This window comes from Sminthopsis crassicaudata, chromosome 2 (genome assembly GCF_048593235.1).
Source record: "Sminthopsis crassicaudata isolate SCR6 chromosome 2, ASM4859323v1, whole genome shotgun sequence".
Lineage (NCBI taxonomy): Eukaryota > Metazoa > Chordata > Mammalia > Dasyuromorphia > Dasyuridae > Sminthopsis > Sminthopsis crassicaudata.
The window spans coordinates 487,515,867-487,539,940 of NC_133618.1; the positions used below are offsets into that span (position 1 = coordinate 487,515,867).

General features: G+C 35.4%; 1 long non-coding RNA gene across 1 annotated transcript in view; it reads right to left on the bottom strand.

Moving 5' to 3' along the window:
• LOC141557559 (uncharacterized) overlaps positions 1 to 24,074 on the bottom strand; it is a 158,061-nt gene that overhangs the window by 18,336 nt on the left and 115,651 nt on the right. The window contains exon 2 of the long non-coding RNA XR_012486827.1: positions 4,218 to 4,352. This is a non-coding gene — a long non-coding RNA (uncharacterized LOC141557559). The remainder of the gene's footprint in view (positions 1 to 4,217; positions 4,353 to 24,074) is intronic.

Here is a 24,074-nt window from a genome sequence, read left to right on the forward strand (position 1 = left end):
GGTAGGCAATACTAGGTAGCAACATGTAGCAAACAAGTCATGCAGTCGAAGAAGGATAAAGGATATCAATCCACAAATATGTGACTGGGGAGAAAACTGGCTCAATCATGCAGAGACAGCAAAGGATAAACTTGAACATGTTCCCTATACTCCATCAAAATCTAAGCAATGCCAAGAGATTTTGAGAAAATATCTCCCCAGACTCTGGATTCTCTCTGAGAAAGTTTGCAGAAACGCATAGATGACATACAGGATAGACAGCCATGAATGCATTGCTATCTGCCTCTTTGGAGAGAGAGATTACTTCAAGAGATGACAGATACATAGAATTCTATAAATTATGGATCAAATGATTAGCATCAGCATGGAGGAGGTCATTGTATGGCTTAAATAGAGCCAGAATAATAGACATCTCTAGCCTAGAGTTTTAGATCTCATACAAGGGGAAGTTCCCCAAAGTCTCTAGGAATATCTTGGAGACTGCTCATTTTTCTTATATCTGCTTCTTCTCAGAATCTTTTGCTTTGGCAACCTGAAGTTAAGACTGTTATCATCTATCCTCTTTTGAATCTAGAAAAGCCCAAAGCAATGGCAGAACCTAAAGCACCTGAGGAGAATAAAAACTTGAAGAGAATTGAAAAAAATTCTCCTCTTCCACTTTCTTCAACTCTGTCTTCTTCCTGATTCAGGCACATGATATTGATGTCCAACAATGTGGAAACAATACCATACCAATGAGCTTTAGTTGTATCTTGAATATAATATACTTAATGTATCTGCTGATTGTCTCCCTTAATTTAAAGTAAACTCCTTGATTTCAGGGACTATTTCATTTTTTATATTTGAAATTTCAGAGCCTAATATAATGAAGAACTTAGTAAAAGCTTGTTGATCCTAATTATTAAAATTTGATACCTAATATATCTAAAGGATGTGTGTGTATGTGTGTGTGTGTGTATTTAAAGGGGAGAGAAAGTCAAAAAAAGTCAACAGGCATTTCTTAAGTGCTTACAATATAAAAAAATACTAAGGTATACTCTAAATATACAAAGGAAGTCAAACTCAAGGAACTCACATTATAATAGAGGAGACAATATGCTAAACAACAACAACAAATGTACATATAAAATAAATACATGGAAAAATTGGAAGTAATAGCAGAGGGAAGCACTATCACTGAACAAGAGTGAGAAAAGGTTGTGTTGTTGTTTGTTTGTTTGTTTTTGTTTGTTTTTTTCAAAAGGTAGAATTTGAATAATCTTGACAAAAGTCAAGGAAACCAGGAAGCAAAAATGAGGAGAAAGAACATTCTAAGCATGGGCTTTAGCTAATGAAAATGCATCGTGTTGAGAGAGAAAGTATCTATATGTCTGTGAAGAACAGCAAGGAGGCCAATATGGCTGGATTAAGAAATACCTGGAAATGAATATAAGTATAAGAAGATGGAAAATAAGCAGGGAAGGACCAGACTTGTGAAGAACCTGAAAATTCAAATAAAGGATTTTATATTTGATCTTAAAGGAAATCTTAAATTTTAAATTTAAAAAAAATTTAAAATTTTAAAATTTTAATTTTATATTTGATCTTAAAGGAAAAGCTACTGAAGTTGATAGAACTGGTCAGAACTGGACTTTATGAAGATCACTTTTTTCCCTTTCTCTAATGGGACAGCATAGAGCTCTCCTAGAGCCTCCATTTTAGCTGATTACAAGCTAACTATGTCTTCCTTCCATCAATTAGTTTGGACTTCTCCATTCTGCTCCTATTCCAAATATCTTCTTCCCAACCCCCCTCTACTTTTTGGTTTCCTTTTACATATTGTCTTCCATCATTAGACTATAAGTTCCCTGAGGATAGTAATTGTCTTTCTCTTACATGTTTTTATATTCCCAATACGTAATGCCTTGCACAGAAAAGACAGCTAATATATGCTTATTGACTAACTGATCTGAGTTCAGAATTGACTGAACTTGAGATACTCTTGAAATAGGGAAAATAAGCAGAAGACTATTGAAGTATTTCAGGTATGAAATGATGAGAATCTATATCAAGGTGTCAATTAAGTCAAGGGAAAGAAGATGTGTAGGAGAGATGTCACAACAATAGAAGCAACAGGATTTAACAACAGATTATTTATAGGGAGTAGAGTTTGAATGAGGATTCAATGTTGACAACTAGTTGGGAGCCTGGGAAACTAAAAAGATGGTATTTCCCTCAATAGTAATAGGAAAGTTGAAAAAGATGGAATAATTTTAGGGGAAAGATAATGAGTTCAGTTTTGAACTTTTGATTTTAAGATATCAGGACAAGAAATTTGAGATTTTTAATAGGCAGATGAAGTTGAGAAATGAAGTTGGTGAGAGAGGTAAGGGCTGGATAAAGAGATCCATGAACCATCTTCATAGAGATTGGATATGGATTCAATCATCATTGAATCCATAAGAACTAATAAGATCCCTGACTGAAATGTTATAGAGGGAAAAGACAAGAGAAACAGCCTTGGGGGATTCTAGGATAAGTGAGTATGACCTGGATGGTGATTTAGCAAAGAAGACTGAGTTTCCATAAGATAAAATAGCATCACAGAAACTTAAAGAAAAGACACTATCAAACAGAACAGGGTAATAAACATGTCAAAGGTTGCAGAGAGGTCAAGAAAGCTGAACAGTGAGGAACAACAATTATATTTAACAATTATGAGATCACTAGTAGCTTTAGAGAGATCCATTTCAGTGGAATGATGAGGACAAAAGCCAAAATAAAGCTATTTTAGAAGGAAGTGAGAAGATATGAAGACATCCATTGTAGATGGCTTTTTCAAGGAATTTAGCCACAAAATAGAGAGATATAAACCATAACTAGAGGAGATAAATGGGTTTAAGTGAGTGGTATTTTTTAAGGACAGGTGAGACATAGTTGTTTTCATAGGGAGCAGGGAAGCAGAAAGTGGACAAGGAGAGTTTGAAGTTTAATGAAAAAAGTGAAGATGATAAAGGATGTAATCTGCTAGAGGAGATGGGAAGGACTGAGATTAAGTATGTGTATATACAGAAGGGTTAGCCTGAGACAGAAGTGAAGAAGGAGATAGTGAGGGGGCAGGGAAGATCTGAGTGATGTAAAATGAGAAACAGAGAAGAAGGAGCTCTTGGTGAATGGCCTTAAATTTTTCACTGAAATATAAGGTAAGGTTCTTGGGTGAAAAGATGAGAGGTCTGAGCAGGGATGAAAAGGTTTGGAAAAGCCTCTGTATTGAGTGTCATAGTGAATAATTTAGGGAAGTATAATAGAATTGCTTTGCTACACTGAAGGCTGAATTGATATTAGATTTTAAAATGCATATTATATATGTGTGTATGCATATATAAGCATATATGTTTATTTTACAATACAAGCCCTTTTTATATGTGTATATATATATACTATTATTATTATTATTATTATTGTCAAAGGCAGTATAGCATGAGAGGATCAGCATTGAATTCATTAAAGATGTGGGTTCTATTATTGCCTCTGACACATGCTAATTGTGTAAAGAGGTCAGTAATTAAATCTTTCAGTGTCCCATTCAATTCTCTAAGATTACAAGAAAATAACAAGAACTGTTGCTCTGCATCTGTGAATAAATTTTTCACACCAGGAAATTCTTCACATTAGTGAAATTACAGACAGACATTTTTATGTTTTATATAAATCTCAAAATAATTAACATATACAAAGGTTTACAAACTTAAAGAACCATATCAATAGTAGTAGTAATGTAGTAGTAGTAGATGAAGAACAAGAAGAAGGAGAAGGAAAACAAGAAGAAGGAAAAGGAGAAGAAGAAGGAGAAGAAGAAGAAGAAGAAGAAGAAGAAGAAGAAGAAGAAGAAGAAGAAGAAGAAGAAGAAGAAGAAGAAGAAGAAGAAGAAGAAGAAGAAGAAGAAGGAAGAGGAAGAAGAGGAGGAGGAGGAGGAGGAGGAGGAGGAGGAGGAGAGGAGGAAGAAGAAGGAGGAGGAGGAGGAGGAAGAAGAGGAGGAAGAGGAGGAGGAGGAGGAGCAGCAGCAGCAGCAGTGGACTAGTACTAGTAATAGAAGAAGAAGAAAAATAAGTGGATTAGTAGTAATAGAAGAAAAAAAAAACAAGTGAAGTAGTCACAATAAAAGTAGTAGTAATAATAGTAATAGTAGTAACAGTAGTAGTAGTAGTAGTAACACCATAAAAGTCTTACTTAAATACCTCATAGTAGTATGGAGTTGACCTTGGATTCTCAAATACTATTCCAATGGAACCTAAGCTCTGATGGCTCCTAAGTTGGAAGATCTTCAGATATTGACCTGGAGACAGATTGTATGTCTGTTTTCTAGAAAAAAGCTAAGCGAGAAAAAGTTCATCACTACAATGTTTGCCAATAGATAAACATTTTTGACCATAGAAACTTGTAAGACTATGTCTTAAGGTATAACAGGAAAGGATGCCGAAATCAAAGAAGGCACAAAAACTCAAGGCATAACCAAAATAAATACATGGACTGATAATAATAACAATAATTCACATTGGAGTCAGTATGAACGGGGTTTGAATCTTGATTTCGATGCTTCCCATTACCTGTATGACTCTGGGCAATTTTCTTGGCCTCAGTTTCCTCATCTATAAAATGAGAAGGTTGGATTTTAGGACCTCCAAATCCATTCCAGCTCTAAATCTGATTTTATGGACACTAAAATTTACAAAAAGTTTTGTTCAAAACACTTCTGTGAAGTGAGTTGTACAAATGTTATAATCTCTATTTTAGAAAAAAGAAAATTGAGGCTCAGGGACATTGATTTTTCCATGACCATAGAGTTAGTTAGTATCTGAAGCTGGATTTGAACATAGGTCCAACTAATCTCAGCTAGTTCTTTTGATAACACCATTGTCTCCTGTGATTTATTTAGCTCTCTATCTCTCTTTATATCTATAAACATCTGTTTATGTATATATATATATATATATATATATATATATATATATATATATATATATATATATATATATATATATATGTGTGTGTGTGTGTGTGTGTGTGTGTGTGTGTGTATGTATGTATGTATGTAACAGTCTATTTTCCAATATAATTTGAATAAAATTATCTATCAAATCTATGGCTTAAATCCTATTTGTGCCCTATCCTGATATCATTTCAATCAGTCAATTAAACAAATATTTATTAAACATTATTGTGTGACAAGCATTGTAAAAATAAAAAGTGAGCAAGATAAAAACAGAGAGCAAGTGGAAAAGGTCACACAGAAGGACCAGCCATGGCATATTCCAAAAGGTTGGACCTTCTCCTGCATCCAGGGGTCTAGTTTTATCATTTCTAACAAGATAACAATTAAACCAGAAATCCAACAGAGAGTTGCTTTTAAGAGAAAGAGAAGGCAAAGAGGAGTCTCCATCTCCTTTGCTATCATTCCCTGAGTCAGGGTCACTCTCTCTATCTCATTCCAGCATCTTTGGGATCCACACAATTACATAAAGTTTTGTTGGACTGCAATTAGACAAGAGTGCACAGACCTACATCTCTGTGTGCAAGCTCATTAAATGAGCGATAAAGCAAGGGCCAGCTGTCTTTATAGGAATACAGGGGAAGAACCCAATCCCTCAAAGTTTATATGCTGAGAACAAATAGGAAACACAGTCAAAGCTGTGGAATAAGAAGAGGAATTAATTCAAAGAAAGTTTAGTGAAAAGAATTTCTTTTTAAAGTTTGGAAGAAGAAAATGTGGTATGGTTAGAAACAGAATTGGCCATCTTCTAAAAGATACATAGATATCAAAAAAGATAGCCAAAATTCCAGGAGATGGTGATGAGTTAACATAGTAAATACAAAAGAATAAGAAGTCTCTTTGTATCCTAAAATATCACAGCATATAAACAGCTTCCCATGTTGGTTCTACTCTTTGATCTGTTTTTATTTCCTATTCATTCCTTTACTCAATGACTTTATTGAACACTCTATCACATGCTCAACATCCTGATCAGTGTTGCAAGGCATTCAAGCAAAGAGGAGGAATGGCCCTTGACCTTAAAGGGTCATACTCCATTTAAAGAAACAAGATTAACAAACATAAACACTTCCACAATACAAAGGAAATAATAACATATCAGGGGGAAGGGAAAAGAAAGGGGAAAAAGCTTTATATAGCAACTACTAGTGCCAGGCACTGTGCAAAACTCTTTACTAATGCACAAGATTTTAATGTGATATATAGTCATAATATTTTAAGGCATTCATAACACTTGACAGGCATCATTATATCATTTGATTCTCATAATGATTTTATGATACTCATATTATTGTTTCCATTTTACAGATGGTCAAATGGATACAAAGAAACAGAAGGTGGCTTGATCACAGCTAGTAAATGAGGGAGCCAGGCCTTTATATAGATTACAGAGGTAGAGTTTGAGTGGATCTTTGAGATTAATGAATCTTCCTCCCTTTCCCATTTTACAGATGAGGAAACTGAGAGGTTTATGAAGTTACCTCATAAAAGATTAAATGAGGTTTAACCTCATTGAAGAGAGGTTAAATTAATTGGCTGAGGTTACCAAGACAATAAGTTTATAAGACAGAATTTGAATTGTGTTCTGTCTAACCCCAATTCCTATTCCTATCCATCATACCTGCATACCACTTCTAGTCCAACCCCTTCATTTTACAAATGGAGAAGTTGGACCCAAAGAAACTACGAGCTTTCCCACTGTCATACAGATAACAAGTAACAAAGGTTTGAACATAGGTCCTATGGCTATAAATCCAGCCCTCTTTCTCTCTGCACCTTGCTTTCCATAATGTATTTTAATCCTCACAATCATCCAATGCAATAAGCAGGAATCCTATGGAAGAATATCCATATTATACAAATTGGGTAACTGAGGGAGTTCAGAGATGAAAGAAGCTACCCAGGATCATAAAAGATTTATCATTAAGAGGGGGCAAATTCATACCCATCTACTCATTCTATAGATAAAGATCTGAGGACCAGGATCACACAGTTAGTAGGTGACAGAACTAAATCTTGAATCTTCTCCTAACCCCAAGTCCAGTGTTCTTTCCACTGCACTTAAAAGCACCACAAGAGCCAGGTGGCAGGATACAGAGAGTGAAGCCTCTGTAAGCAAGGGCTTTGGGAAAGATTAATGCTTCTGAAAATATACAGTGCCTGCCATCACTTCACTTCAACATCTTCTTTTACTCTGCTTTAATCTCACTCAGTTAGGAGGATCAAGACTCCAACCCTTTAACAACATCTCAATGAGAGGTATCTGTTTGACCCTGATGCACTGATTCCAGATCAACAAATCCGTCTTTTAGATCCTTGGGACATGCTATTGGAGAAGTCGAAGCTGAAGCTTTCTCAGAAATAATTGAAGATTCCCTCCCAACTTCCTCCTCTTATCCCCAATAGCCAGACTGCATTTCTGAGTGCCCCAAGGGGCTTACAGAGAAAGAGAAACAGAGATGGAACCAATGGCTTCTGATCATGGAAGAGTTAAATGCTAGGGCAGGGGGGAAAGACAAGAATCAAAGTGTAAGCTGGCATGAATTAGAAAATATTAATGGAGTCAGACACATTCTTCAAGTCCTTTTAAGATAATCAGCCAGTTCTCATTGGCATTATCTCATTCCAGCACCACAGTGAAAGAAAATTCACTTGATGGCTCTCCTGGTCAACTCCACAGGAACCAAATAAGCTATATTAATGTGCAGAAAAGATTGAGGCCAAAAAGAGGGGGCAGAGAACTAATTCCAGCAATAAAATCCTTCCAGGACTCAGGGGTTCTCCTTGCTTTTTTGCAAAGACTAAAATTCACCATAAGCAAATTAAATAGTCATGTCGATTAATCATCTTCAATTGGCTTAATCTCTGCAAGAAGAGTCCCACATGCTGTGGGTCTCTGTCTAAGGTTTAACACTTACAGGGCCTGAGCTTGACTCACACTGATGGAATAGGACTGAACTCAAAGTAAATTGGGGCCCAAAGACTGGGGCTCACATAACATTGCTTTTTCACCAGTTGTAGATCATTATGTGGAGTTGGTAGAAGAGGATAAAGCTATCAGGTTTGAGAAAAGGAAGAAGCATAAACTATTATATTCTAATTGGGAAAGATCTTGGTGTCCTGTCACAAATTTTATTTGTCTTTCCAAAGCCATAAAGAGATAATTATGTACTTAAAACCTATATTTTGGGATATGATAAATATAGAGTCTCCATCTTTGTTTTACCATCTCCATCCTTATCCTCACCTCTTGTGATTCAGAAAATAAAAGTAAGATTATGAATTTGACTTTCGTTGAGAAAACATAAATATACCTGTTAGAACTAACATGGTCTCACTTTTTGTGGACACCTTATAAGACTTAATATGCCTCCATGATACCATATAAATATAGATAGAAGAAGTCAAAATAATAAGGGATAAGAAATCAGACATCACTAAGCTGTTCCTTTCTAGATATGTAACAATCTATATACCAAAAGAAAATAAATGTACTAGAGATTGATTTATCTGTCTACAAAAGCAAAGGTTGCCAATAATCCTTAATGGTTTTTTTCCCAAATCACTATTGATCAGAGAAATGCAAATTAAGACAACTCCCAGATACCACTACACACCTGTCAGATTGGCTAAGATTACAGGAACAGATAATGATGAGTGTTGGAGGGGATGTGGGAAAACTGGGACACTGATGCATCGTAGTGAAAAAATCCAACCATTCTGGAGAGCAATCTGGAATTATGCCCCAAAAGTTATCAAACTGTGCATACCCTTTGATCCAACAGTGGATATAAGTGGATATAAGTGGGCTTATATCCCAAGGAAATACTAAAGAAGGGAAAGGGACCTGTATGTGCCAAAATGTTTGTGGCAACTCTTTTTGTAGTGGCTAGAAACTGGAAGTTGAATGGATGTCCATCAATTGGAGAATGGTTGGGTAAATTATGGTATATGAATGTTATGGAATATTATTGTTCTGTAAGAAATGACCAGCAGGATGAATACAGAGAGGCCTGAAGAGACTTACATCAACTGATGCTAAGTGAAATGAGCAGAATCAGGAGATCATTATACACCTTCAACAACAATACTGTATGAGGATGTATTCTGATGGAAGTGGATATCTTCAACAAAGAGAAGATCTAATTCAGATCCAATTGATCAGTGATGGACAGAATTAGCTACACCCAGAGAAGGAACACTGGGAAATGAGTGTAAACTGTTTGCACTTTTGTTTTCCTCCCCAGGTTATTTTTACCTTCTGAATCCAATTTTTCCTGTGCAACAAGAAATTTGGTTCTACACACATATATTGTATCTATATCTATATATCTATAGATATCTATAGATATAATACATATATATCGATAACATATTTAACATGTATGGGACTGCCTGCCATCTAGGGGAGGGGATGGAGAGAAAGAGGGGAAAATTCGGAACAGAAGTGAGTGCAAGGGATAATGTTGTAAAAAAATTACCCATGCATATGTACTGTCAAAAAAAGTTATAATTATAAATTAATTTAAAAAATAAAGTATGAAATTAAAAAAAGAAAAAAATGTTTTTTCCTCCAATTTTCATGTTCTGTAGTCTTTGACACTGTTGGCCATCTCAATGTTCTTTAAACTTTCTCCTCCTTCAATTTCTTTATTCTTCTATATTCTCCCTACCCACCACTCCTTCATTTCCATTGATTTACTTTTTTGCCAATTTTTAAATCTATGCCCATTCCAATGGACATATCCTTTCCCCTTCAAATGTTGGCTTTCCATTCTTTCACCTCTTTATTAAATCTCTTTATAACATATCCACTCTGATACCTTCAGATGGATGACTCTCCAAATCTCTATCAACTTTCTTTTCTCTGCATTTTAGCTCTATCTCCTGCTACCTTCTGCATAATGCCATTTAGATGACATATTACCACTTCATACTCAGGTAATCCATACTAAGGTACCAGAGATAGAGATTGAACAGGTTGCTCTTCCCAAAGTATGATATAAAGGTAATCTATAATTTGCACTTAGCCAAAGAGAAAGGATGCAAATTAAGGCAAAAATGAATAGTTAATTATGAACTTTCAAACATTCATGGGAGACATATTTTGGCTTTCATAGAAGCCTTCACATTATACAGAATAGTTACAACCAATTCAACCTTGAGCATTATAAGTTCAAGTCCATCTGGAGAAGAAGGATCACCCATATTTCACATGCATGTACAATCTGTGTATCAGCTAATAGAACCCATGCCCTAAGAAACTCTTCATTTTTTCAGCATCATTTGGAGCTCACCAAATTTCCCCAGATTGACTGACATGAGCCAAGACTGATTCTTTCATCAGGCATCATGATATTTGACAAGAAACAAATTTTGATGAGTGTCAATCAACCCATATGACATCATTTTTCTTAGATGAATCTGCCAAATGCACAATACACTTAACAAAACTCATCCGCCCTAAATAACAGAAGAAGCATCAGTTTCTTGGGGTAATATGTTTGAGATGGAGTAAGGTGAGAAGTCTTGACCACTATCAAGTGCAAAACTCCAAAGGCAAAACTTAAACTATGTTGTTGTTGTTGTTGTTGTTTTCAAATGCAAGGGGGCAACATGCCAGATCATTTAACTTCTGATGGGTGCCATTGCTCTGATAAAAAATATATTCTTTGGAAATATGGCTGTGTATCAGCAGAAATGAGAAACAAGCCAAGAGTCTGCCTCTACCAGAACAGCATAGTGAGGTGGGGGTGGTGAAAAAGAAAAACAGGCATATGATTTTTTCAAAGTGTTGGCTGATTTAGGTTCATTTGCCAAAATGAAAAGTTTAGGTGAAATGGTTGCTTTTTTTACTCACTATTCTAAATGTTCTTAGAGCATGATGCAGAGAGACTTTAAGATGATACTTTATCAAGGTCACCTCTGTCCACAATTAGTCATAATTTCCTAAGCTAGCACCCCTACTATGGTACAATTTTAAAAAAAGCTAGCTCTGGAGTGGGAGGACCTGGTTTCAAATTCTCTCTCTGATTCTATGTGATCTCTTGTAAGTCTCTTTCCTGGGACTCAATTTCCTCATCAGCCAAAAAGAGGTAATAAAACCTAAAATATCTAACTCACGGGGGTATTGTGAGGTTCAAATAGTGTGATATATGTGAAGAAATTTGCAGGTTTTAAAGTAATATATAAAAGTCTATTATTATTGTTATGAAAACAAAAGGCATCAAGTAGGAGATGGAGTGCTATCTACCAAGAAGGCTGGAAGAACAAGCTCTTTTTCTGTCACATACTTTCTGTGATCCTAGGCAAATCATCTAATGTCTAATGCTCTGGGCCAGAAGTGGCAAACACACATGAACCCTCGAGTCACATTGCAGCCACTAAAATAATTCATCCTGAACAAGATTAAAATATAACTAGGAAATCTTTGGCAAATAAAAGTATAATAGAACATAAATTATGGTATTATTTGGTTTTCTAAGTCAATGTAGTCAGGAATCCCCATGTGGAAGTTAGTAGTCCTAATTTCTAATTGAGTTTGATACCACTACAAGTCTAGGCAACTCTAAGACAATGAAGTTGCTGACCTGCCTAGGCAGAGAGGGTTCCCTCATTCAGGAATTCCCTACATTAATTAGCATCAACTCTGCTTCTTTTCCCTATTATTGAAATAGCTGCTTCTAAGGTTCCTTTAAGTTCTAAAACTAGGATGCTGTGTCTTTCTAGTTCCTCTCCTATACTTATTTGTTCTGTACTTTGAAACAATGCTCTTTTTTTATCCTAGAGGGTTTACACAAGAACCCATGTGAATGTTTAATTGGTCAAGATATTATTCTGCCCAAGTAACATTTTCATAACAGTGGTTAATCTAAATGAATCAATCTGATACAGGAGTTTTCAGGCACTGGGTCAAGTCAGTGCAAAACTGTAAGTTGATAGAGGTGTGAATTCCTGTTCTTCTGTAACAATAGCAACAAGGCTGATTCTGTGTCTCTGAGCAAGAAGCTACTGAGATAATGTCCTGAGAAAGGACCAATTAAACTCAATAAAATATGCAGAACCCAAGACCAAGTATGGCAGCTATATTCTTCCCAAGGTCCTTAATCTCATAACAATGCCACAAATAAGAATATATGAGAGAAAAATCTGTTTGCTAGTTATTTTCCATAATTGATTTGTTTCCCCTCTAACTGTGTATTAAATCACTTTTCTCTTGATTGCTGACAGACTATAGGGCTAAACTCTTGGAAGGATACTATTAGCAGCACATCAGTTGTCATGTGGGGAAGGATAGAGCTCTGTGGCTATGGAGATAATGAAAAGTTTGATATATTTAGGGTTTGCTCCAGGTCACAAAATTTTCAGTTATAGCTCTGGATAAAGGTTGGTAACAGAGAGAGAGAGTTAGCTTTTCTACAGACATAGATATAGATATTGCTAGAGACATATCTATAGCTATAGATAGATATGCATATGTAAATAGATGACACATAGTCACATGCATATTTGCATGTAGATAATTATAGATATATAATTATAATTCAAAGGGGATGAGAGACACAAGTTCTAGATATATTAGATGTAGATCTGTGTCCCATTCTACCACTTTTTCCTCTTCCATTTTAAGCTATTCATGCTTTGTGCTTCTAGAGAAAGCAAACCAATTTAGAAGGGTGAAACCTAACATGAAATCCAGTGGCTTATTCCAAACTTCTTCCTTCCCCCTCTCCAACACACAAAATGAAGTCCAACCTGTGAATTCAGGAGGTAAAGTCAAGCAGATAACAAATCTTGAAATCATTTCCCATGTTTTCCAGCATCTCTGGAGATTTGAGGTGAGGTGTTTATCAACAAGGGTGTTAGTTACTAATTACTTATGGATGCTAAGGTGTTGAAAGAAGCTTCATGACATTCAAATGAACTTCAAATGAGAGAGCATCCTGATCAGTGCTATTACAACAGAATCCCGTGAAAACAATCCAGAGCCAACCATAATAAAGCTTCTCAGTCACATGTCCATGTGAGTTGGATGAGATGAGATTAATAGATAAAATACAGAAAGAAGACTATTAAGAGAAAATCATTATGAAGTCCTTAACCTTTTCCTGGTTTGCATTGTTCAGGAAAGATTTTGACTGGGTTTATTTTAAATTCACCCAGAACTAGATAGATGTGTTAAATGAGCAGTCATGACACAACTTTTACTTTCTCTTTTCACTTATTCAAAAATTAAGATTGAAGCACTGGTTGTTAGGTATTCTTCCTGTAGGAAGGAATGGAGTATTTTTAAAAATGTGTTTGCCAAAAGGCTAAATCATGATTGACAAAATGAAATTTGTTAATACAATGGTTCGAGGCAGTTGACAGAAATTTTTGTCAACAGAATAGATTAAGGGATTCAAAAAATGAAATTTGCAGATGGAATGGCTTTGATGTTTCTGATGAAAAGTATTTTGTTGACAGAACGGATCAGAGTGAAAAAATGCATTTTCTCAACACATGGGCTTTAGCTCTTTGACAAAACACATTTTATCCCTGATGTTTTGGCTGAGTTGTCAATTATTCTGTTGGCTTCACCATTAGCCAATCAAAAGGCTGCAGACTGAGAGTACACTTCATAGCAACTGGGGGAAAAAGGGAGCTGCTGAAGATCTCAGTGTAATTCAAAGATTGGTCACATCTTATCTTATGTGTGATAATCTCATTAATTTAAACATGGAAAAGCAATGCAGGCTTCTCTTCCTTTCTTTTCTTTTCACCAGTCTTTGATTCTATCATCTTGGGGCATGGGTCCTGTTTATCCTGTCAATAAACTGCAAATTAATAAAGTGATCAGGAAAACTTACCAAAATTCATAAATATCATAGCAAGACTAGACCCACAAAATCACTGCAGCAAACTCTCTGTGGAACACATGGGGTTGTTTGACATCTCCAAGACTTAGTTCCTAACAACACAAACCAAGCTGATGCTAGTTTGATTAAATGTCTAGGGACAAAGTTAATAGAATCATAGATTTAGAAATGGGAAAGGACCTTGAATTTTACAAAAGATGAAATTGAATCCCAGAGGCCTTGCCCAGGGTCTTATAGCTTAGTCAGTAGAAGAGAGAGTTTGGAAATCAGCTCTTCTGAATCAAAGTCAAGGCTTTTCTCTCTTGTACTACAGTTGTGGAAAGCCCGATATCTAGAAACAAAGTGCATACAGAGAGTGAGAGCAACAGAAAGGCAAGCCTATAATGGCTTCCCCAAAGAATTAAAAGGAGCCACAGGTGGAAATGAAGGTGTTATAGCTACTCCATTAAAGAGGCAAATGACAATTTATGGATTTTGCTATTTTATCAATTCAGTTTTTGGCTTTCCTCTGCATTTGTTTTCTAAAGGAAAAAATATTCTGCATAGGGCTTGATTTTCATATTTAAATTGAGTTTGAAATTTTAAACGAATAGACATTTACTCCTTTAGTAAGTGGGTTTCAAAAGAAGGTATACACAAAAACTTTTTAAAATTTAATAATATTTCACATTTTTTATTCATTCTCAAGTCTAGACAATGAATAGATCAATAATCAAATCTTAATATGCAGCATTTCCTAATTTCTAAGGTACATTTTACTCACACTAAATATTTAATAATCAGCCCCTATGAGCTTGTACTAGATGGCTCCCACATACTCCTAACACTACTGCGGTAACCATGGTGCTCCCATTTCAACTGCCTCAAATCAATGTTTTAAAAAAAAAAAAAAAAAGAAGGAAATAGAAGGAGGAAGGAAAGAAGGAAACAAGGGAGGGAGAAATGAAGGAAGGGAAAGGGAAATATCGAGGTAGGAAGAAAAAGAGGAAGAGAGAAGGAAGAAAAAGAGAGTAGAATGGAGGGTGGAAAAAATTTAAGGAGAGATCAGAGAGATGAAGGAAATATATACCAGTTACCTGTGCTCTAAATTCAACCCAACAATCCAATACTTTTGCTTCCCAGAAGGAAAAAATTCTCAATGAGCAATCTCTGTATTTCTATTCAATCTCCAGAGTTACTAACAGCAAACCTGTTGCCAAAATACTTGCTCTCCAGCTTCCCAATCCTTTGTATTTTCTTCCTAACTACTGGATCTCTGCTATTCCGACTCCCTGACCAGGATTGTGGGCCCATTTTAATAGGCTGACTGATTGACAATAGAAACATTTCAGAGAGCCTATCACCTCCCTCTACTCCAATTTTAATCCAGTTAAGTGTGGTTTCTTGTCTATTTATATCTATGACACCCCTCCACCATGACCACTAGAGGTCAGTGTAGCATGAGATGAAGGTATTATCCATCATTTTGCCCTGTCTTTGTCTTCTGGTGTGCAACTCACTAGATTTTTCTCTGCTTTTACCCTTTTGTTTACTTTAGTTATTTTTTTTTTATGAATTTCAGTACCGAACAGCCTGGTTTATATTAAAGCTAAAAAAAACTTTTTTTTTTTTTTAATATTTCTCCAAGGATCATCATAAGCAAATGATTCAAAGTTCAATAGATTATCTTCCTGCTAAGAATACAGCCTCCTCTTCATATTAAAAAAAAAATCTCTAGCCCATTGGCGCATATATAGATTGGAGCCTTCCGTTCTGTCCTTGTTTTGTTTAAGATATCTCAACTGAATTACCCTATAAAAGACATCTCCTCCACTCTTCATTTTTTCCCCAACCCAAGCCAGTCAGGGGCTATGCTTATGTTCTAATTTGAACTATAATTAAAGTAGATGAATGAGGTTTTTCAGGACTACCAGGGAGTCTGATTCAGCTTCCATAGATAGAAGGATAAGACTGTGAGAGCAAGTTCATTTCTCCATAGATTTCCAATCTAGACCATGAAATCACTTCACAGAAGATTGCTGTGACCAATTTTTTGTCCAAAACCCCCCACAATTTTAATGGGTCCAATAGTTGATCTTACCATACAAATCAAAAATCGCTGTCAAAAAGAAAAAAGTAACTAGAGTTCAATTCTAAAAGGTCACTGGCAAACAAGTTCCCTTCCCAAGTGTGCATAGGTATCCATATAGTACTTTGCACAATTATGCCCCAAATAGCCAACTGCAAGCATAGTTGTCTGAATATGTGATGATTCACAGGGCCTAATTTTGATTCTTTCCAGAAAGAGCTAGCATTAGAGTTTCATATCTCAAAGGGAAAGTCAATAGAGTTAGTATTTTACTCACCGAATTTTGGTGTCAAAATTCTAGTGATAATAACAAATAGATTTTAAAAAAATATGTACCATTGGAAATATTGTAATCCCTAATTGTACATAAAGAAATCTTCATAGATCTACCCACAGATAAAAATATTAGAGCTGGATGGAATCTTTGTGGTCATCTAATCCAATACCCTTATTTTATAGATGAGTGTATTTCTAACCAAACGACTTTCTATCATTTGTCTAAATTTTTTTTATAATCTTTCAGTGATAGAGCTAGTTCTAGAATTGTGGTCTTCTGATCCAGAGTTCATTCAAGATTATCACTTCCCAGGGAATCATTGTAATACAATGGAGGCTCTTATCCAAACTCTTACTCAATACAAATATTTGGGTGATGAAAACGGGAGGACATTTTTAAACATTAATATTAAATCTTCACTATCATAGATATCACCTAAATTTAAGTGATTACTTATTGGCCTATTGGAATGTTCATTAAAGTTCTATCTAGCATCCTCTTCTAAAGAAAGCCATTTACAAATCTAATAAATTAATGCATCAAACTTTTGGGAAGAAATCAGTAATAGTACTAAAACAAGAGGCATTTTCTGGTGCTTCAGCTACACCCTCTTGGTACATTCCAGGTTCACTGTAGAATAAAGAGGCTTAAATTACTTGACATTCAAAAAACATGATTCACTTACTATACACATACACACACACACACACACACACACACACACACACACACACACACTTTTCTGCAGCTCTGAAACATGAAAACTGTTGATAGGGATATTTGGAATAGCAGGAACATCTGTACCATGTCAGGAAAAGGATGAATCCACATGCTGCCAAAAGAAGGATGACAGCATATGTGGCTACTGCAGAAGTCAGTCTGTCAGCAAATCTTTGTTGGTCCCCCAGAGAGTGCTGGGCTTGGTATTAGTATTTGGAGTAAGAAATAAAGAACAAGGGCAATCCTTGCCTTCAAGGAGTTTATAATTTAACCTAAATCAATCTGTCAACATGTTTTTACAGTTCCTCATATGGTACATGGTTGGTGTAGCACTGGATTGGTATTAGTAATCCTCAAACTTTCTTCCTCTGCACTCTCACCAATCTCTCTGTCTCATCTCTGTTTACCTCATGTAGCAAGGTCTATCCAAAGCACATGGAGAGAGAAGTTCATGATTACCCTCCCCCATTATGCTAGTACCTTGGTAAAAAAAATGAAGAGCAAACAAAATCTTTGCTCTAAATGACATAGGATGTCATTTATGAAATGAAAAAGTTGTCCCAAAAAAGAGCAATGAAAGTGAAGTTGGGTTAAATTATTTTCAAAAATTAAGAAAAATAGAAATTTTGAATAGTAATATGCCCTATCTGAGCTTTGGGGCATGCAGTTTATCTGCCTTTCTTATAATATTTCAATTCAATGCAATGCAATGCAGCAGCTACTTATTAAGTGTTTTTTGTTGTTGTTGTTGTTGTTGTTGTTGTTGTTTTTAGCAATGTACTAAGCATTAGGGATATAAAGATTAAAATGACAATAATTCATTATGTAAGGACTCTACCATCTGCTGAAATAAGGCAGGAAGAAAAGTATAAGCCAAGGTTGTGATGGAGGCAAAGGAAAAATCCAGTCAGAGAACTCCAAGAGTACTTACAAATATGTATACAGAGTCCCAAAATATTAAATTTTATCAGCTTAAAATTGTATTCAAGCTTCTAGAATTTTTAGCATACCAAATAATATAGAAAAATGAGGCACATTTGAGCTTGTGTGCATATTGTCAAAGGTACAATCACATACTTATACATGTATACTCACAAAGGAAAAGCTACCTCAAATAATTTATACAGGTAGCCTGTTAGGAAACTGAGGTCATGGTACCCAGTATCTCCCAGAAGCCTCATCAGGCAGATACTTCTGGAAGTATCAAGCTCAGTTTTCACAAACTTTTAACAAATTTCTTTGTTCCAATTGAAATTATAATGGGGATTTTGTTTTTATTTAATTTGGAAAAATCATTTTATAACTGAAAATTAGCTCACACAAGTTACCAGGGCAACTTCAGCTTATAATTAAAACATGTTTTTATCTAGTCGGAGAACCCAAAACCAAAGATGATGGCTTACTAGTAATTACTAGTTTTAGGTTAGTTAGGAACTCCTCTCTTTGGCATTTTAAATTCACAATATGGCCCGCACTTTATTATTCAAGCCTCATTATTTCCTTCCACCCACTCTATGGTCTTCAAAATAAGTTGTGTCTTCCTCCAGAACACCTCCATTCCAGGGAATGTGAAATTGATTGACTCATCCTACTTAAGGCTCTCTGAGATTATTCATAGAAGGAAGGAAAGAAGGAGGAGGGAAGGAAAGAGGATGGAAAGGCAATTTTTGATCAATTATTTTCTTGCTCCAACTCCTAAGCACAATGTACAATACCTTTTCATCAATTTTATGCTAAAAATAGATAAATTCTCCTGGCTCTGAAAGATACAAATAGATCAGAGCAGTGTAGAAATGTCAGAAAGTGCACTTTGGTTTTCTCATCATATGGAAAGATATACTGTTTACTCAGGGCATAGCTCATTATCTGGCACATAGTAAATATTCAACAAATGCATGTTAACCAAGTGATTCTGATTAGTCTAAGTGGCCTAGCTATGAAGTCATAAAGAGAAGAATGATGGTTAGCTCTGTATAAAAGAGAGACTGAAGAAAACTATGGGGTGATAGTCACTTCCCAGCTATCTAGTTGTATACCTTGGACTACATGGGCTTTAATTTCCCCATCTTTACAAAAAGAGTGTCTTTGAGGTCTTTCTAACTTTGAAAGTCTATAATTCTAATCATAAAGTGATACCTGAGAGATTACTATACTAGTAGAAGTGGTCACTGAACCATTATAGGTCTTGATGAAGCTTGAAGTTATGGACAATCAATAAAGATAGGAACTAGAACTATGATTTCACTGGGATAGTGAACTCTCTGGTGAGGAAGCTCACTAGATCAGTGAATGTTAGCACATTATGGATAGTTATGGATATATCTATAACATATAGTCTTTAATAGATGCCTAAATCACAAGTGACTTGCTCAGAGTCATGATACTAGTATGTTTATTAGAGGTAGGACCAAGTTTCTAAACATGTCACCATATCATCCTGAACATGATTGATTTCAGAAAATAAGTAATTGAACCTAGTTGGTTTTTGGGTGAAATAATACCTGGGAACAGGAGGTTTTATAGGTTAGCTAGCAATAACATGCATTTATGCTCACATACTTCCTGAAAGATTTAAAATATAGTTGTAATTGTCTCATTTTCATAGATAAAGAAATGGAAGATGATAGAAATGAATTGCCCTTGGATAAGCCACTTCTCCCCATCTGTAAAAATGGGTTCCCTTCTATTTTTGACATTTTATAATTCTAATCATGAAAAGATACTTGAGGGACTACTTAGAGACAGCTAGGAAATCAACCTCCAGACTCCAAATTCAATTCAACACCATATTTTGCTGCCTTTGTTCACTTGCAGATGAACCAAGATACTAAGTTCTAAGAGTCTCAATTCTTAGATGAGGTAAAACATTATCAAACATGGCTTTAAGAGGAAGTTTAGCTTTTCTCTAACAGTTACTATCCTTCAAATAATTGAATAGCTCGACTCATTCTGGGAAACTAAAAATGATGAGAAATACCTATTTATCCTAGCACTTTGTTTTGTGCATTTAAATATAATATCAGGAATTTAAAATTTATCCAACTATGTTAACATCAAATACTATACAGAGAAAGGGCTTACCCAGAATTTGCATGAAAATGTAAAACTTCAGTCAATAATCAGCACCTCCGAACAAAATTATTCCTGTCAACTATTTCTCTTCAAGATGATATTCCAATAAATATTCAGAGCAAGTCTCTGAACACTATCCTGAATACATTCTATTCAAGGAAGGATTTTACATGGATAGAAAAGTTACTCCTGTAACAAACTAAAAAATGAATATTAACTTAACTACTGAATATAATATACGTTTTCCAGAATGGCCATTCTTTGTCCCAATAGATTTACATGGTATATATATATAGTCTATGTACCTGAAAGCTCAGAGCTGTATGACCACTTCAAATCCTATCCTGGTAGCACCAGAAATTTTACTATGTTTAAACAAGTATACTTTTTTCTCTTTTTACCCCTGTAGATACCCTTCTACCTCAAAGGAGTTAAACTCTATTCAGAGAGAAAATATGGTGAAGGACCTCCAAACTAAAGTTGGAACTAAAAACTAATCTTACTTTTTCAGCTGGCTTATAAGGCTGCCAGGTCAGAAGAAAGCTATATTTAATTCACTTGGACTTCAATGAAGCATTTGACAAAATTTCTCATGATAAAATTGTATAAAAGATAGAAAGGTAGGGGATCTTGATGGAGATAATAGTATAATTATGTGCATTGGAAACTAATTTAATGTCTGGTCCTAAGGAGAATTGATGGATTATTTTTCACCTCAAGGAAAGTTTCTAATGGAGTACCTCAGGAATCTGTTCTCAATCCAGATTTTATCAATATTTTCACCAATGAGTTGGATAAAAGTAAAGATGAAATGTCTGCTAAATGTTCATGGAGCAAAAATCTTGGCGTTAATTAACCATATAGTTAGTAACAGCTAACATAGGAGAGGGCAGAATCAACATCCAAAGGATCTCTTTAGATAAGAACAATGGGTAAAATCTAGAATGAAATTTAATAGGAATCAATGTAAAACCTATTCTTGGGCTCCAAAAAATCAATTGTACTAGGTTAGATAAGTTTAAATATAGAACAATTCCTAGAGAAAATATCTGAAAGTTTTTGTTGGACTTAAAACTCAACAAAAGTCACCAGTTTTGTTGATGTGTGATACAGTAGCCACCTAAAACAGTTAAGATATGAGAAGCAGGGAAGATGCTAAATCCTCGCATTCTCTGTTCCATTCAAACTATACCAGATGTGGCTGGCTGAAGACATTTATGTGACCTGCCAGGTTATGGCAAATGGGCTGAGGGGTGGAGACAGAGTGTAAGCTTTTGTTTTTACTATAGTCAGGCCCTCCAACACTCTTAGGGACAGTGAACTGGCCCCCTATTTAAAAAGTTTGAGGACCACTGCATATTGTATTCATAAGAAGATGAGTAAAAAAATGAGGGACTCTCACCCTAAGAGAATCAATCAAAAGAACTAAGAATGCTTATTCAAAAGAAGACTGAAGAGGATATGATAGCTGTTTTCAAGAATCTGAAACATTGACACATAAAAGAGGGCTAATACTCATTTTGTTTGCCTCTAGAGAACAGATAGGACCAAAAGGAAGATGTTTCAGAAATGCAGATTTAGATAGGAAGAAATTCTTAATTTAGACTGTCCCAAATTGAAATGAATTGCTTCAGGAAGTAAAGTTCCTTATCACTGGTCTTCATATGAAAACTAGGTGAATATTTTTAATGGAACATTGTTTATTTTATTTTATTTTTTATTGAAGCTTTTTATTTTTAAAACATATGCAAACCATTGACTCTTGCAAAACCTTGTGTTCCAATTCCCCCCCCCCTTTCCCGATCCCCTCCCCTGATGGCAAGTAATCCAACATATATTAAATATAGTAAAATATATGTAAATCCAATTTGGCAAACAAACTTACACAATTATCTTGCTGCATGAAAAATCAGATCAAAAAGGAAAAAATGAGAAAGAAAACAAAATTCAAGCAAACAACAACAAAAGAAGTGAAAATGCTATATTGTGATAGTTCCCACAGTCCTCTCTTTGGGTGTAAATGGCTCTCATCACCACAAGATCATTGGAACTGGCCTGAATTGGCTCATTGTTAAGAAGAGCCAAAACTCTCAAAATTGATCACCGTATAATGTTGCTGCTCATTTTACTTAATGTCAATTCATGTAAGTCTCCCCAGGCCTCTCTGAAATCATCCTGATGACCCGTTCTTATAAAACAATAATATTCATAACATTCATATACCATAACTTATTCAGCCATTCTCCAACTGATGGGCATCCACTCAATTTCCAGTTTCTGGCCACCACAAAGAGGGCTGCCACAAAGATTTTTGCACATGTAGGTCCCTTTCCCTCTTTTAAGATCTCTTTGGGATATAAGCCCAGTAGAAACATTGCTGGATCAAAGGGTTTGCATAGTTTAGTAACCTTTTGAGCATAGCTTCAAATTGCTCTCCAGAATGGTTGGTTCTGTTCCACCAACAATTCACAATTCCACCAACAATGTATTAGTGTCCCAATTTTTCCACATCCCCTCCAACATTTATCATTATCTTTTTCTGTCATCTTAGCCAATCTGACAGGTGTGTAGTAGTATCTCAGATTTGTTTTAATTTGCATTTCTCTGATCAATAGTGATTTGGAGCACAAATTTTCATATGACTAGAGATGGTTTCAATTTCTCTATCTGAAAATTGTCTGTTCAGATCCTTTGACCATTTATCAATTGGAGAATGGCTTAATGGAACATTGTAAAGGTGATTTCTGTTTAATAATGAGTTGGACCACATGATCTCATAGTTCTGTGTGGTATTTTTGTGTGGTATTGTGAATCCAAAACTAGTGATGAGTTCAATTTATTTTCAATGTTTTTGTGTTTGAGGAATACAAACATATTATATTTATTTTTAGGATGTATGTGTGTTAGTGGAACATAACCCTTGCTTATTTTATAAGCTGCAAATCATAGATCTGGGCTCAATAAATATATTTGGATGATGATTTTCCCCAATAAAATATGCAAATAATGATCCCCTTAATAAGAAAAGACTGTTCAATTAATTAACCCAATCAAATGACTCGTCTGATGAAGGTTTCAAATCAGTTAATAAGCATTTATTAATCACCTGCTATATGCCATAGAGTAGTTGGGATACACAGGCAAAAATGAAATGGCTGCTTCTCTCAAGAAGCCTCATATTATATGAAGAGGTCTGGGTTCTAGCCACAACTCTGCCACTAATTCACTATGTAACCACTTTGGGCTTTAGTTACCCAACTAGTAAAATTAGCATTTGATTTATATATGCTTTCTAAGGTCTTCAAATATTTGAAGAACTCTCAAGTGAAACAGAATTTAGAAATCATTTGTTTGTCCCAGAGATCAAAAGAAAGGCAATGGTATGAATTGAAAAGATGCAGATTTTAGCTTGAGAAAAGATAAAAATTTAAAACAATTATATAATGAAATGAAATATACTGCCACAGAAGGAAATGAATGCCACATGTCTGAGCATCTTTAAATAAATTCCATTTTTCAGGAATATTGTAGAAAAGACTATTTAAGTATGATTTGGATTTGATGTTTGACATTGAAGATTTTTTTTTCAAATTTTGAGGGCTGTTTCTTTGAGATCCAAATAAGCCTTAATGTTCCATTGTGCTAACTTTCTAAATTCTGTGTACTTTCCCCCAAATGAGCTCTATATAGCCCTCCAGTTATGTGTAAGGTTGATTGCAATGTGCATCCCTCCCCAAAATGCCATCACTGCCCCCTTGTGGATCTCAGAATATTAGACTATTCATCCCATACCTAAAGAAGAAACATTGCTCTGTCACCTCCTCCTTCCTAGGTACTGTGCCCAGGTACCCAGCTCCAAGAGGCCTTGCTTTGTAGTCCCCCCATCTTTTTTCTCTCAGACAAGCTGCCTCAGGCAGCATGCATTCATCCAGTCCACCTGCTCCCAGGCAGCCAGTTATCCTTGGCAAAGCCCCAACCGGGAGCCTGGGAATGCCTGACTAGGCCAGCTGTGGACTCCCAAGGCCTCCTGAAGAGGCGAGACAATGAGGC